We start from the raw sequence: 11,816 nt of genomic DNA on the forward strand, positions 1-11,816 counted from the left end.
CAGAGGCCCTGCTGTTCAGTGAGGTAAGTTAATCCCCCTTGACGGTACATGGCTCATTTCTGTTACTGGTCAATGAAAACTCTCAGTTTTACTTTGCTTCGTTATATTTCCCCCTCATGCCCCATATCCAGTCCTTTCATCTCCTTCAACTTGCAGATACCCTCTTTAATGTGTTTGATATAATTCTTGAGAAAATAAAATCTCCTAGACAAATGTGTTGTTGATTTGTGTGGCTTTAGTTTTCATTAGTTCTGTTAATCCTAATATATTTTTTATTTTACTCAACACAGTTTGAAAAATCCACTATTCATGCTACATTTACATCTGCTTCATTACCTGTGGCTGCTGCATAACTACTATATCAAACACAGTCATGGCAGTACTACTGATGGACACCTGAGTCGCTTGTAACACTCTGCTACCTTGAAATACTACACAGACCATCTTAGGGAAGGCCAACTAGAGCTGAACTGTAATTTCATTTAGTTACAATCCTAAAAGAAGAATTGCTAGGTGGTAATTAAAAAACTATACAGGAATACTGGCACATCAATTGGACTTAACATTAAGCTGACATCAATATGATATGGGATCTACTGATCAACACATAATTTCTCTCCATTTACTTACTTGTATTTCAAATGTGTTTCAATAAAATTTACATATTCCTTAAAAAAAGTTACACAGGAAGAAAAACTCACTTAATGCCAATGCTGTGAAAATCTAAGATCTCTCATTGTAAGACCATGATTCCATGGAGAACTTCATACCCACGCAATTTTCATCTTCAAAAAACAAGCAAGAAAGCATATCTAAATTACTTTATTGTCAGAAGAAATCTCAAAGCAAGCATTTAATTTAGTGTATTTTAACAGCATTAGCATTTCTTTACTGTTGACGACCTAAATATGTTCTCACTACTACCCATTTCCCACTGGTAGAGGGGTTTGAATGCAAGTGGACTTGGAAATATCCTCGAATTCTCTAATTCATGAATTTTTATTTGTGGACCTTCAGGTTTGAAGTGTGAGATGCCTTTTTTTTTTAACTGCTGTTTCTCTGGGGAACCAGTGTTCTTGGGTGGCTGCAATCAGTGGAGGCCCAGGAGCCTTGGAGTAAAGAGGTTTGAACTCTGAGTTGTCCAAAGTGAAATTCTGATTGATGATAACCTGAGCAAAACAGAACTGTGTCAGAAGTGGGATTCGAACCCACGCCTCCATTCGGAGACCAGAAACCCCGATGGTGGGAAGCGAGCGCTTGAGTCTGGCGCCTTAGACCACTCGGCCATCCTGACACGTGGGACTGATCTTTCTACAGTGTCACACAATAGACTCAGCTACAACAGAATTCACAGGAAAAATTAAAAACCTCATTTCTGTCATCTGTCGGACTGAGTGGCAGCTCTGAGCTCACTGACTGCGACCTGGAGAGTGAGAGTGAGCGTGTTTCCGCCGAGCTGAGTGATTCCCACGCGCTGAAGACGAGGCTGGGCGGGACACCGAGGGGCGCTTCTGCCCCGCCCCCTCCCACCCTCCGGCCCCGCCCTCCCAGAGCCGCCGGGCGCGCCCCTCCCCGCCGCGCCCCGCCGCCGGGTTCCTGCTGTTGGGCGCCCGGCGCCGCCGGCTGCTCGGCTTCTGACGTCCCCGCTCCTCCCCACCCCAGGCCGAGACTTCACGGCCTCCTGGAAACGCAGCCGCCTGCACCCCGCGGTGCAGCAGCCGCCTCTGGCCTCCGCGCTGCAGACTGCGCTTTACAGGGGAATCCCGCCGCCCCTCTCCAGCGTCCTTGGGGGCTTTTCAGTAAATATTCATTCCACCCACCTCGGCTGGCAGCCCCTGCTCCTAGAGATGTTTCATGTTATGACTGAAAAATATGTACAAATGATCGTGGAAATGAAATAAGACCTGCTCCAGAAAAGAAACAGCTTTGTCAAATGATTATTCTAGGATGAAATGAGAAGCAGTTTAAAATTCCTGCAGAGAAGAGTATTACCACCTCTCTATAATTAGATTGTAAAGGCCTAAATGTGTATACAATATACTTAAATTTGCGGAGTTGTCATTTTTAAATCTGTGTTTTATTTATATGTATACATATTACCATGAAATTTAATGGGAAGCGTCTCTTAAAATTAAATATTTGTAGCTTTTACTCTTTTTAAGGTGACTTTTTTTCCTCTATAGTTACTGCAATTACAGCAGTATACAAAATTGGCAGTCTATTTTTAAAATATAAGCATATGGTGAATTTTTTTTTACTAATGCTTCCTATACCTGTTCAAATTCTATGTGCATGTTTTTGGTAAAAATGAAAACCTCTGAATATGTATTAAAATATCTAGGAGCTCTGTTTTCAAAATCTAATGTGACTATGCAAATGCAACTGAAATATGTCATCATCCAATTGTCTTTGATGGATTGCTTCTTGTTTGGGCACAGCAGAGGCTAATAGTTCATAAACTTCTGTATAGCATATTGCCCAGACACCTCTTGATATTCATTATTTTATATTCTCAACTTTTTCTTTGTTGGGGGAAATTGGGTAAGTGAAATCTGAGCTAACAAGTGCATCTGAGTTGCTAGATTTCAACCATAAAAAATCTCTGTGGCCAGGGGTTCAACTGTGGTAGGGGAGGAACACTGGTGTGGGCTGTTATTGACGGGGGCACAGGGTTGGGAGGGAGTTCTCCAGGGCATGTATATAGGGCACATAAAAATGTTCATATATACATTGGGTATTTTCATAGTTGTTACAGTTACAAATGACAATTGAAGGAGTGCTGAGTTCCTAGCCAGGGGAGCTTTATCACATTCCCCAATGGAGCAGCAACAATCCCCCAACTGCAAGGGCAAAGACCATTGAAGAAGGATGTTCCAATGATGAGCCCTTGATACTGATGACTATGGTTATGAGCCTGTGTGCCTCAAATTTGAACTAGGCCTAGAGCTGCTTGGATCTCTGGACTGTCCATGTACCAGCTGGGCCCTGAGCCTCAACAGAGTTGCACCTCCTACTCTCTGGGTAAGTTTGTTGGACTTACCCAGGCCAGCTAAAAGGGAGGTGAAGATGGTCAACCACAACACCAGGGAACCAGGAGTGCCTACAACTCCAAGCAGGAGAATCGCATCTATCAACCATGTGGGTCTAAGCCTCCTCTCAATACAAAGGTGGAGGGGACATCGCCATCCCAGGGTCCACAGGATGGAGGAATAAAATATGGATTAGAGTGGACTTACTTTTATTCTAGTATAGAACTATTGATCTGGAGACAGTGGTCATGGTAGTTGCGGAGGGCAGGGAGAGGGAAGAAGAGATGGGCTGTGGGGCATTCTCGGGACTCGGAGTTGTCCTAAATGATATTGTAGGGACAGATGCTGGACGTTATATATCCTGTCATAACCCACTGAATGTACTGGGGGAGAATGTGAACTACAGGGTAAACTATTATCCATGTGGTGCAGCAGTGCTCCAAAATGTGTTCACCAAATGCAACAATAGGCCAGAATGATGAAAGAGATTGTTGATGTGGGAGGAGTGGGGGTGGGGTGGGGTGTGGGTTATGTGGGAACCTTTTATATGTTTAATATAACATTTTTTGCAATCTCTGTATATTCAAAAAAATACAATTTTAAAAAAAGAAAACAAATCCCTGTGGCAAAATTTTATTTCCCAAAGATGGCTTTACCGATATATCCCTTCTTAGGTTCTCTTCTTTTAATGCATTTTGGCGCTTTTCCTTTGAGACGTGGGGGTCTGCGTTCCATCGCCTTGAACCCGGGTAGGTCTGTAACTATGACGGGAATGACGCTGCAGAACGTTCAATACTAGGTCATAAAGGCCGACGGCGGCTCGGCCAGCACTCCCTTGGTCTCAGGACTTTTGCCCTCAGAACGCAGACCCCATGTTGTAAGAAAGCCTAGAGAGGCCAGAGCACGTGGCAGCCCACCAGGGGAGGAGCGAGGCCCCTGACCCCCAGCCAGCAGCCGCTGCCGGACCTGTGAGTGAGCGATCCCCCAGGGGCCCTCCAGCCCCCAGCCTCACATTCGTTAGTTGAGTCCCCAGAACTTGTGGAGCCAAGAAAACCTTTCCCCACTGTGCCCTGCCCAAATTCCTGACCACAGAAACTGTGAGAAAGGAAGCAGCCACGGCTTAAGGGATTGAGCTCCCGCCTATCACACGGGAGGTCCTGGGTTCGGTTCCCAGGTTCCCATGTGCCTCCTAAAAAGGAAGACGAGCACACAACGAACAGACAGCAAATGCAAAACAAGAGGGGCTGGGGAGAAAGAAATCTTTTTAAAAACTGTGAGAAGTAGTAAATAATGATTTTTGTTTAAGTCACACAGCAATTTGAACCGGGTGTTAAAAGAAATAAAGCAAAATAGAGTCCCTGTGGCTAAGAGATATAAATGGAGGTTGTTCTAAAGGACTCAGATAGCCATCTTACCTGAAGGACAATCAGAGTACCCCAAATATTCACCAAACAACTTGTCTAAGCTTCTCTTCCTTTAAAACCCTTTGCCTGGAAATGCCAAGACCGGGCACGCCTTGGGCTACCTGACTCTGTGCTCCCCACGTTGCAAGTCTAAGACCTCCAATAGATGCCTTTGTTGCCTTGCAGCTTATTTGTCATATCTCAATTGTCAAGGGATAAATTTAATATAAAGGATTATTAACTAACGAGGGATTGGAGGAACAACAGATTGTCTAGGAACAAGAAAAGAGAACTCTAAAAAATAAAGGATTCAGAGTAGTCCTGAAGGATATTGCGGGGTCAGATGATGAACATTATATATCCTGCCATAATCCACTGAATGGACTAGGAGAGAGTGTAAACTACAATGGAAACTATAATCCATGCTGAGTAGCAATGCTCCAAACTGTATCCATCAAATGCAATGAATGTGCCACACTCATGAAAGAAGTTGTTGATATGGGAAAAGTGGGGGGTGTGGGAAGTAGGGTATATAGGAACCACCTATATTTTTTAATGTAACATTTTGTGTGATCTATGTATCATTTAAAAATAAAAAATAAAAAAATAAAAAAAGAATATAGGAATTGTAGATACAAGGAGCAGCCACTACCCTTAGGGCTAAGATAGAGCAACTATCTACTATCCCGCCCCCAGCTGAGATTCAACTCTCCTTGCGGAGGGGAAATTGCTGTGGCGCTGTTCCTGCAGAACTTGCTGGAAATCTTCCTGGTGGAACTTGCTGGAAATCTACCTTCTGGGGTTCCTTGGAGAGCTGTTCAAGGGGAGATCTGTAAGTGGTGGCACGCTCAAGGAGGGTGCCAGGGGAGGCTGGTGGCAGCCGTGCGCTGCGGGCGCTCTGCCCTGCGGAAGCTGATGCACGTGAAAGCCATGCAAGGTGCAGGAAATAGGCGCGCGGGAAGCTTCCCGGAAACCGGGGCGCGAGCTCCGCTTCCTCCCGCAGGGTCTCTCCACTGCGATCTACTGACAGCGCTTCATTTAAAGGACTCAGGTCCATTTTCACAAAGCAGGCAGGAAGAATGCATTTGGAGCTGAAAGGCAATAAATCCGTCATGGGCACAAGGTAATACAGAATCTGTTACCTGAAAATGGGCTCGTGCCCTTGAGGAACCCTGAAGCCGGTGACTTGGGGACAGGGCGGCAGGCAGACACGGGAGAGACCTTGAGAACTGCGGTGAAAGGACTCCGCAGACATTGTCCACCTGCCGCCTGGTCAGGGACGCTTACAGGAGAGGAAACTGTTGGTAGAAGCCGAAGGAAAGGGGGCTCGTGTTATCCAGTGCAGAAAGTTTAGTGACGTTGTCGCTGTGGTAGTGGGGACAGTAGGAAACAGACCTAAGAAAACGGATGGTTTCGCTCAGGATATTTCCAGGGTTCAAGGTGCTGAAGGGGCCACGAGGCCTTTTCTGGCTGCTCCTGTAGTAAAATGGTTGCACGGGAGATGCATTAGAGAAAGGATTGTTAACTGTCAAGGAATCAACAATGTTCAAAATAATATTGCATATTAAAAGTAAAGCTTTCTCATTGCTACAATTAAGAAAGGTCTGCTGGGAAAACATCAGACCCAAGGCATTTTCAGGAAATATGGTGGAAAGATGAAGCCAAGACAGGACTGTAAAGTCTTCCTTCAGGGCTGGGAAGGGTTTAAGGTGGTGCCTCCAACAGCCTCGAGGGTGAGCAAGCATCCCGGCGATTTCAGTCCTAGCTTTAGAGCCACCCTGAGTGGAGCGCAGATGGTCTATTCCCACTAAGCCCTTCCCAAATTACAGTTATTTTAGCAAAGCCAGTTTTGTTCTTGCGTTAAGCGCCTGATTTCAGGGGTCGCTCACTATGCAGCCATAGTAACTGCAACACTCATCATGGTAAACAGCAATATCAGAAGTGAAGGGACACTATGGGGGAGGGGTGACACATTCAAATAATGGAGCTCCAAGTCCAAGCAAGACTTTGCAGCTCATGTTTCTCTATATTTGACATTCCATAATTTATTCTGTTCCAAGCCTTGGCAATCTATACCGTGTGGACAGTATCTAGCCTACTGCTTGTTTTGTGAGGCTCCTGAGCTAAAATTTTACATTTTAAGATGGTCGAAAAAATAAAAAGACACAAATAATATTTTATGATGTGAAAATTATGTGAAATTCAAATTCTGGTGTCCGTAAAGTTTTATGGGAACACATTCACACATTTGTTTACATATTATCTATGGCTGCTTTTGTGCTACAATGCCAGAGCTGAGCAGTTTTGACCGCAACCAGATAATTGGCAAAGCCTAAGTTACTGATTCACCGGCCCTTTTCAGAAAAAGTTTGCCCACCCCGACTCTATTCTATTGTTCTGTATTTTCCAGTCTGAATGCACCGATAACTCTGGGTTCTTTGTTGTTTCTCTGGAGGATGGCTAGGAACTCTATTTCTTTTGAGATGGTTTTTGTTCATATGATATCAGTAAGGGAAGAATTTAGATCCACTTACTTGGGAACTAGCTCCAAGCGGCTTAGGAAAATCCCTTCTCTCTCTTCTGGATAAGCTGCCGCTTATGGAGAAGCATAATAGAGTGGGGTGGGGTGTGAATCTGGGGTTTAGAAGTTCATGGAAAGCAGAGAGCTAGGCATACTTTTCCTCCATTGGATAGTCTCGTACTAGAGGCTCTGTCAGTCTTCTTGCACCGTGGTACACTTCATTACTTTATGTAGCAGGTTGATATTGTTTATGAATTCCAAAAATAGATATTGGATTATGTTGTTAAACTGATGGTGTTAGATTCAGAGGTTTCACTTTTACTTGACTGAATTATGATCAAAGCTTTGATTTGGCCATGTCACTAGGATGTTGCGTCCCCATCCCCTTGATGGGTGGGGACCCACAGAGAAAACGACCCAGCAGAGGAGACAGTTGCAGTTTTGATGCTGGAGTCTTGGGAAGTAAATACACAGAAGAACACAGAGGAACAGCGATGGCTCCATAGACACAGCAGAGGCCCTTGGAAGAGAAAGAGCCTGACAATCTACTACAGTTGACCCTGTGGAGAAACTAAAGTTGCTGAGCCCAGAGAGAAATGAGCCCTGGGGAGAGAGAGGAGCCTTATCCCAGCCTACAGCTGAGACCAGAAGTGGCTGGAACCACGGAGCCTGAGAGGAAGGCTGAACCTTCACAGAGACCAGCAGCCATCTTGCTCCAACAAGCAGCAACAGACATTGGTGAGGAAAGTAACTTATGCTTTATGGCTTGGTAACTGTGGGCTTCTACCCCAAATAAATGCCCTTTAAAAAAGCCAAGATTTATGGTATTTTGTTTCAGCACCCCTTTGTCTGACTAATACAACTAGTGTAAGTAGAAAGATTTTTGAAACATGTAGCTCATAAAGTCCCCAAGAGAGACAGATTGGGTTGTTCCCCCAGCAGGAGCAATACAGCAGGAAGATGAAGCCTGGAAATGCCACTGCAGCCTTGGCCAGCTGCTTGGCTCGAACCAAGTTCCACCCAGGGCCAGATGCTTTATTACATGGAAGCCCCACCTGCCGTGTACTGGTTTCACTGGGTACATCTTTTGGGCAGCATCTAACTGTCATGCCTGCATCCTTGCTTCATGGAAGTTTATAGCAAATATGTTTGTATTCCTCTTTGCAATGGCTGTGCTTCCAATGTGGGAAAGTAAAAAAATATCTAGAAGTACACATTTCTTATCAGCTGCTCAAACTCCTACTTTCGCTATGACCCAAGGGATATATAGGACAGAAATTCATGGCCCAACCAACTCCTGGGAGGTATCACTACAAATTAACGACAGCAATGTGCTGTCTATTCTCGGGTTTCCCTTCCAGATCCCTTCCCTACCCTGCCCTGTGCCCTGGAAGGCAGCATCCCATGGGCTTTCTTGTCCCCCGCCTTCAGGTTAGACTCAGTCAACAGAAGGCACCAGCAGATCAAGCAGGGAAGAGAGGTGTGGACGCATATATCCTTTCATGCTCTCCCTGCCGGGCTGTGTTCCTCCCATGGGCACAGCTCCTAGTGGGTGGCTCCTGCCCCCCCGGCTAGAGCTCCTGCCGTGTCCTGGTGACTCTGCTCCTTTCCCTTGACCTTGATGCCTGGGGATGCTAAAGACTCCCACTGTGCTGATGCCCAAGGCTCCCCTCATATCTTACTGATTTTCTTATCTCTATAAAGAAATAATCAGATCATCTCTCTTCAATCCACCCTTCGGATGTGCTACCTGCAAGCTGTTGGGACACTGATTTTAAAAAACAGATTTACCCAAGTCTACTTCATCCTGATCACAAGGGAGAAAGACACATCAATGGTTAGGTCCAAGAAAGCAACAAGATCTGTTAAGTCAGTAACTTCCCTGCACTTACGATTTCCCCTCCTAAAAGCAGCCCTGCATTTGGGAATCAGTCCAGTGGGTACCCTGAAAACACTCACTACAACAAATTCCAATTAGACAAACTTTTCCCTCAGTAAAAAGAGGAGGAACTAACAACAAATCCAATAGAGAAGAGTAGTGTCTAATTTAGTGTCACTGAGCCAAAGGGTCAGATGTTACATTTCCTGAAGACTGAATTATTTGGCTCCCCAGATCACATTCAACACAAATAAAGTTAAACGCATGAATACTAAGAAATGTTTAAGCATCTTTTAATTTTTAAATAATTTTTAAAGTATTACAATCTAATTGTAGAGGATTTAGAAAATAAATAGCCATCACTATATAATTTACTTCCCTCTATCTCTGTGCAAATGTATTTAGAATAAAATTGTGACTGTGCCATGTAGTTTTGTGTTCTGCTTTATTCACTTAATAGTATTTCATGACCTTTCCCCAAAATATTAAATGCAATATTTTTGTAAAATTCTCAAACAGCTGTATGATAATCCATATGGGTATAATGAAACATGACCTATTTTCTAAAATTCAGATTCAGAATCGGAGATTAGGACCTAAAGATAGCAGTGGGGTGCAGTTTCCCTGTGCAAAAATCTGACTTCTGGAGACTGAAGCAGGGAGAGATAGCAGGGACAGTACCTCTCCAGACTTGCTGACCCTTGCAGGACCTTGCATAATTGCCAATGGACTTGTAATGTACCTAGGTGTTTGCAGGATAGATACTATGTCACACGTCTTCTATGTTAGAGATGGGAATGCATGCCAGAGCTTGAACTTCCAGCCCGGGATTTCCTTGAAGTAGAAAAGTAACCTCTACAGTCCATAATGATCATGGGTAAGTAAATACTATATTGAGTGAATCCATTTAAAGATCAAAGTCTTAATCTCAGGAGACAGGGGAATATTTTAATTCCCTTATGGGAATGAAAAGTGAAACATAAAAAAAAAATCAGGTTCACGTGATCCCTCTGAACATGGTAGATATATTTCACTTAGAATCTGCATTTCTTTAGGCGCTTTAACAGGTGGTGAACATTGTACCTAAATACAGGATTAAATCTACTAAAACTGCTTGTATTAGTCAGCCAAAGGGGTGCTGACGCAAAATACCAGAAATTGCTTGTTTTTTATAAAGGGTATTTATTTGGGGTAGGCCATAAGGCATAAGTTACTTCCCTCACCAAAGTCCATTTTCACCTGTTGGAGCAAGATGGCTGCCGGCGTCTGTGAGGGTGCAGGCTTCCTGGGTTCCTCTCTTCCCGGGGTTTGCTTCTCTTTCCTCTGTGTGCTTACTTCCTGGGGCTCCAGCTTAAACTTCAGCATCAAACTCCAACATCAGCAACCCCTCAACTCTGTCCTTCACCATGCCTTTTATCTGTGAGTCCCCACCCACCAAAGGGTGGGGACTCAATGTCCTACTGGCACAAGAGGTTTACATAATTGCTTAATCAAGTAAACCTATGAATCCAACATAATCCAACATGCCCAGAGGAAAAGATCAATTTACACACATAATCCAATTTTTTTTTGGAATTCATCAGTAATACCAAACCGCTACCCTGCTATTTGTTGGCTTGTTTGTACTTTGTGATCTTTCTTCAGCCTGCACCTCTTTCTCTGACAGCAGAGTGAATGACAAGGAGCTTCACTAGATAGGGTCCCTTCTGCCCACACAGGTTGAGGATTTCGACTCTTCAGGGAGACTGACCTTGGATGCTAAGCTCAGGAAGCCTGCTGTTGGAGAACTGGGCAAAACTGACCTCACCTCATTTCTTTCGCTCTCAGTTGCATTAAAACCCATTTCCTGCTCGGCTTTGTTTTCCTATCAGCTGTGTTCCTGACACGCCAAGTCACACGGGGTATTATTTTGCTTGTACATGACTTTGAAGAACAGAAGGTGGAGCGTGTCGATGTTTTTCTTTTCCTGTGAGGCCTTTGGGAGAACTGGCTGGGTGGTTTGCTTTTAAACAAGAGGTTCTGCAGCCTCTAGACTGGAAGATGGGAGACTCGCCTCCCGGATGGGGCAACCACAGAGCCTGGACTCCCCACCTCCCCCAGAGAGTCTCATTTTGCTGAATTATGTCAATGTTACCTGCACTTGTCCGTGGTCGAGGACTTTTTTTTTTTTTTTTTTTTAATTAAAAGCTACTCTTTCCTTTTGAGCCAGCTATCAAACCGTGGAAGGAGAAAGGAAACCAGCCTCGCTTCTCGCCGGGTGCGCTGCAGGGCGCGCCAGGTGAGCCCCCGCCCGGCTCCTGGCTCGGGGAGGCCTGCGACTCGCGCCTGCGTCTTCTCATTTGAACTCAGCTCCCAGCAGAAAGGCTGACACTTCTCCGAGTCCCAAGACGGCTTTTCTGTGCCGAGCTCTCAGGGGCGGCCTCGGGACCCCGCTCTTCCTTCGCAGAAGCCGGAGGAAGGACGGCCGAGGCCGTCGGAGGGGCACGGGGTCGGAAACAGCCGCGAAAGGCGGGACGTCGAGTTTCCTGGGGACCGATGGAAACCGGACAGTAGACGGGACCAGGTTTTGCAGTTATCTTTAGGATAAGGAGGTCAACGCAGCCGCGTTGAGGCCTCGTAGCTCAGGGGTTAGAGCACTGGTCTCGTAAACCAGGGGTCGTGAGTTCGAATCTCACCGGGGCCTGTGCTTGTTTTCCTTCTTCCAAGATTTAAAGAGCTGTGTTTCCTGGATGCCAGAGTTGGAAGGAACATAATTCTAGACTTAAAAAAGACTTCCTCAATCTCTGGACGTGACTTTAGCCATAGTTTCACAGCACTCAAGGATCTTGTGCTAACAAAAGTAGTGAATTTCAGGACAAATTCCTCAGAAGAGAAGAAATAAAATTTCTCAGTTATCTGACCTATTGGTGATACGTAAAATTCAGCTTTTTTTATATAAACTAAATCTTTTTTATATAAACTAATACGTATTGAGTTTCAATTCT

The 11,816-nt window shown here is 44.9% G+C and overlaps 2 non-coding genes across 2 annotated transcripts; one reads left to right on the forward strand and one right to left on the reverse strand.

Annotated features, from left to right (window-relative positions):
- Positions 1-1,187: 1,187 nt before the first annotated feature.
- On the reverse strand, positions 1,188-1,294 carry TRNAL-CAA (transfer RNA leucine (anticodon CAA)). Its single transcript has 2 exons — positions 1,257-1,294; positions 1,188-1,233 (listed from the first exon to the last, which is right to left on the reverse strand). It is a non-coding gene; the product is annotated as a tRNA-Leu (tRNA).
- A 10,148-nt stretch (positions 1,295-11,442) lies between these two features.
- On the forward strand, positions 11,443-11,515 carry TRNAT-CGU (transfer RNA threonine (anticodon CGU)). The gene has a single exon. It is a non-coding gene; the product is annotated as a tRNA-Thr (tRNA).
- Positions 11,516-11,816: the final 301 nt, after the last annotated feature.

The sequence above is a fragment of the Dasypus novemcinctus genome, chromosome 22 (assembly GCF_030445035.2).
Source record: "Dasypus novemcinctus isolate mDasNov1 chromosome 22, mDasNov1.1.hap2, whole genome shotgun sequence".
In the NCBI taxonomy this organism is placed as follows: Eukaryota; Metazoa; Chordata; class Mammalia; order Cingulata; family Dasypodidae; genus Dasypus; species Dasypus novemcinctus.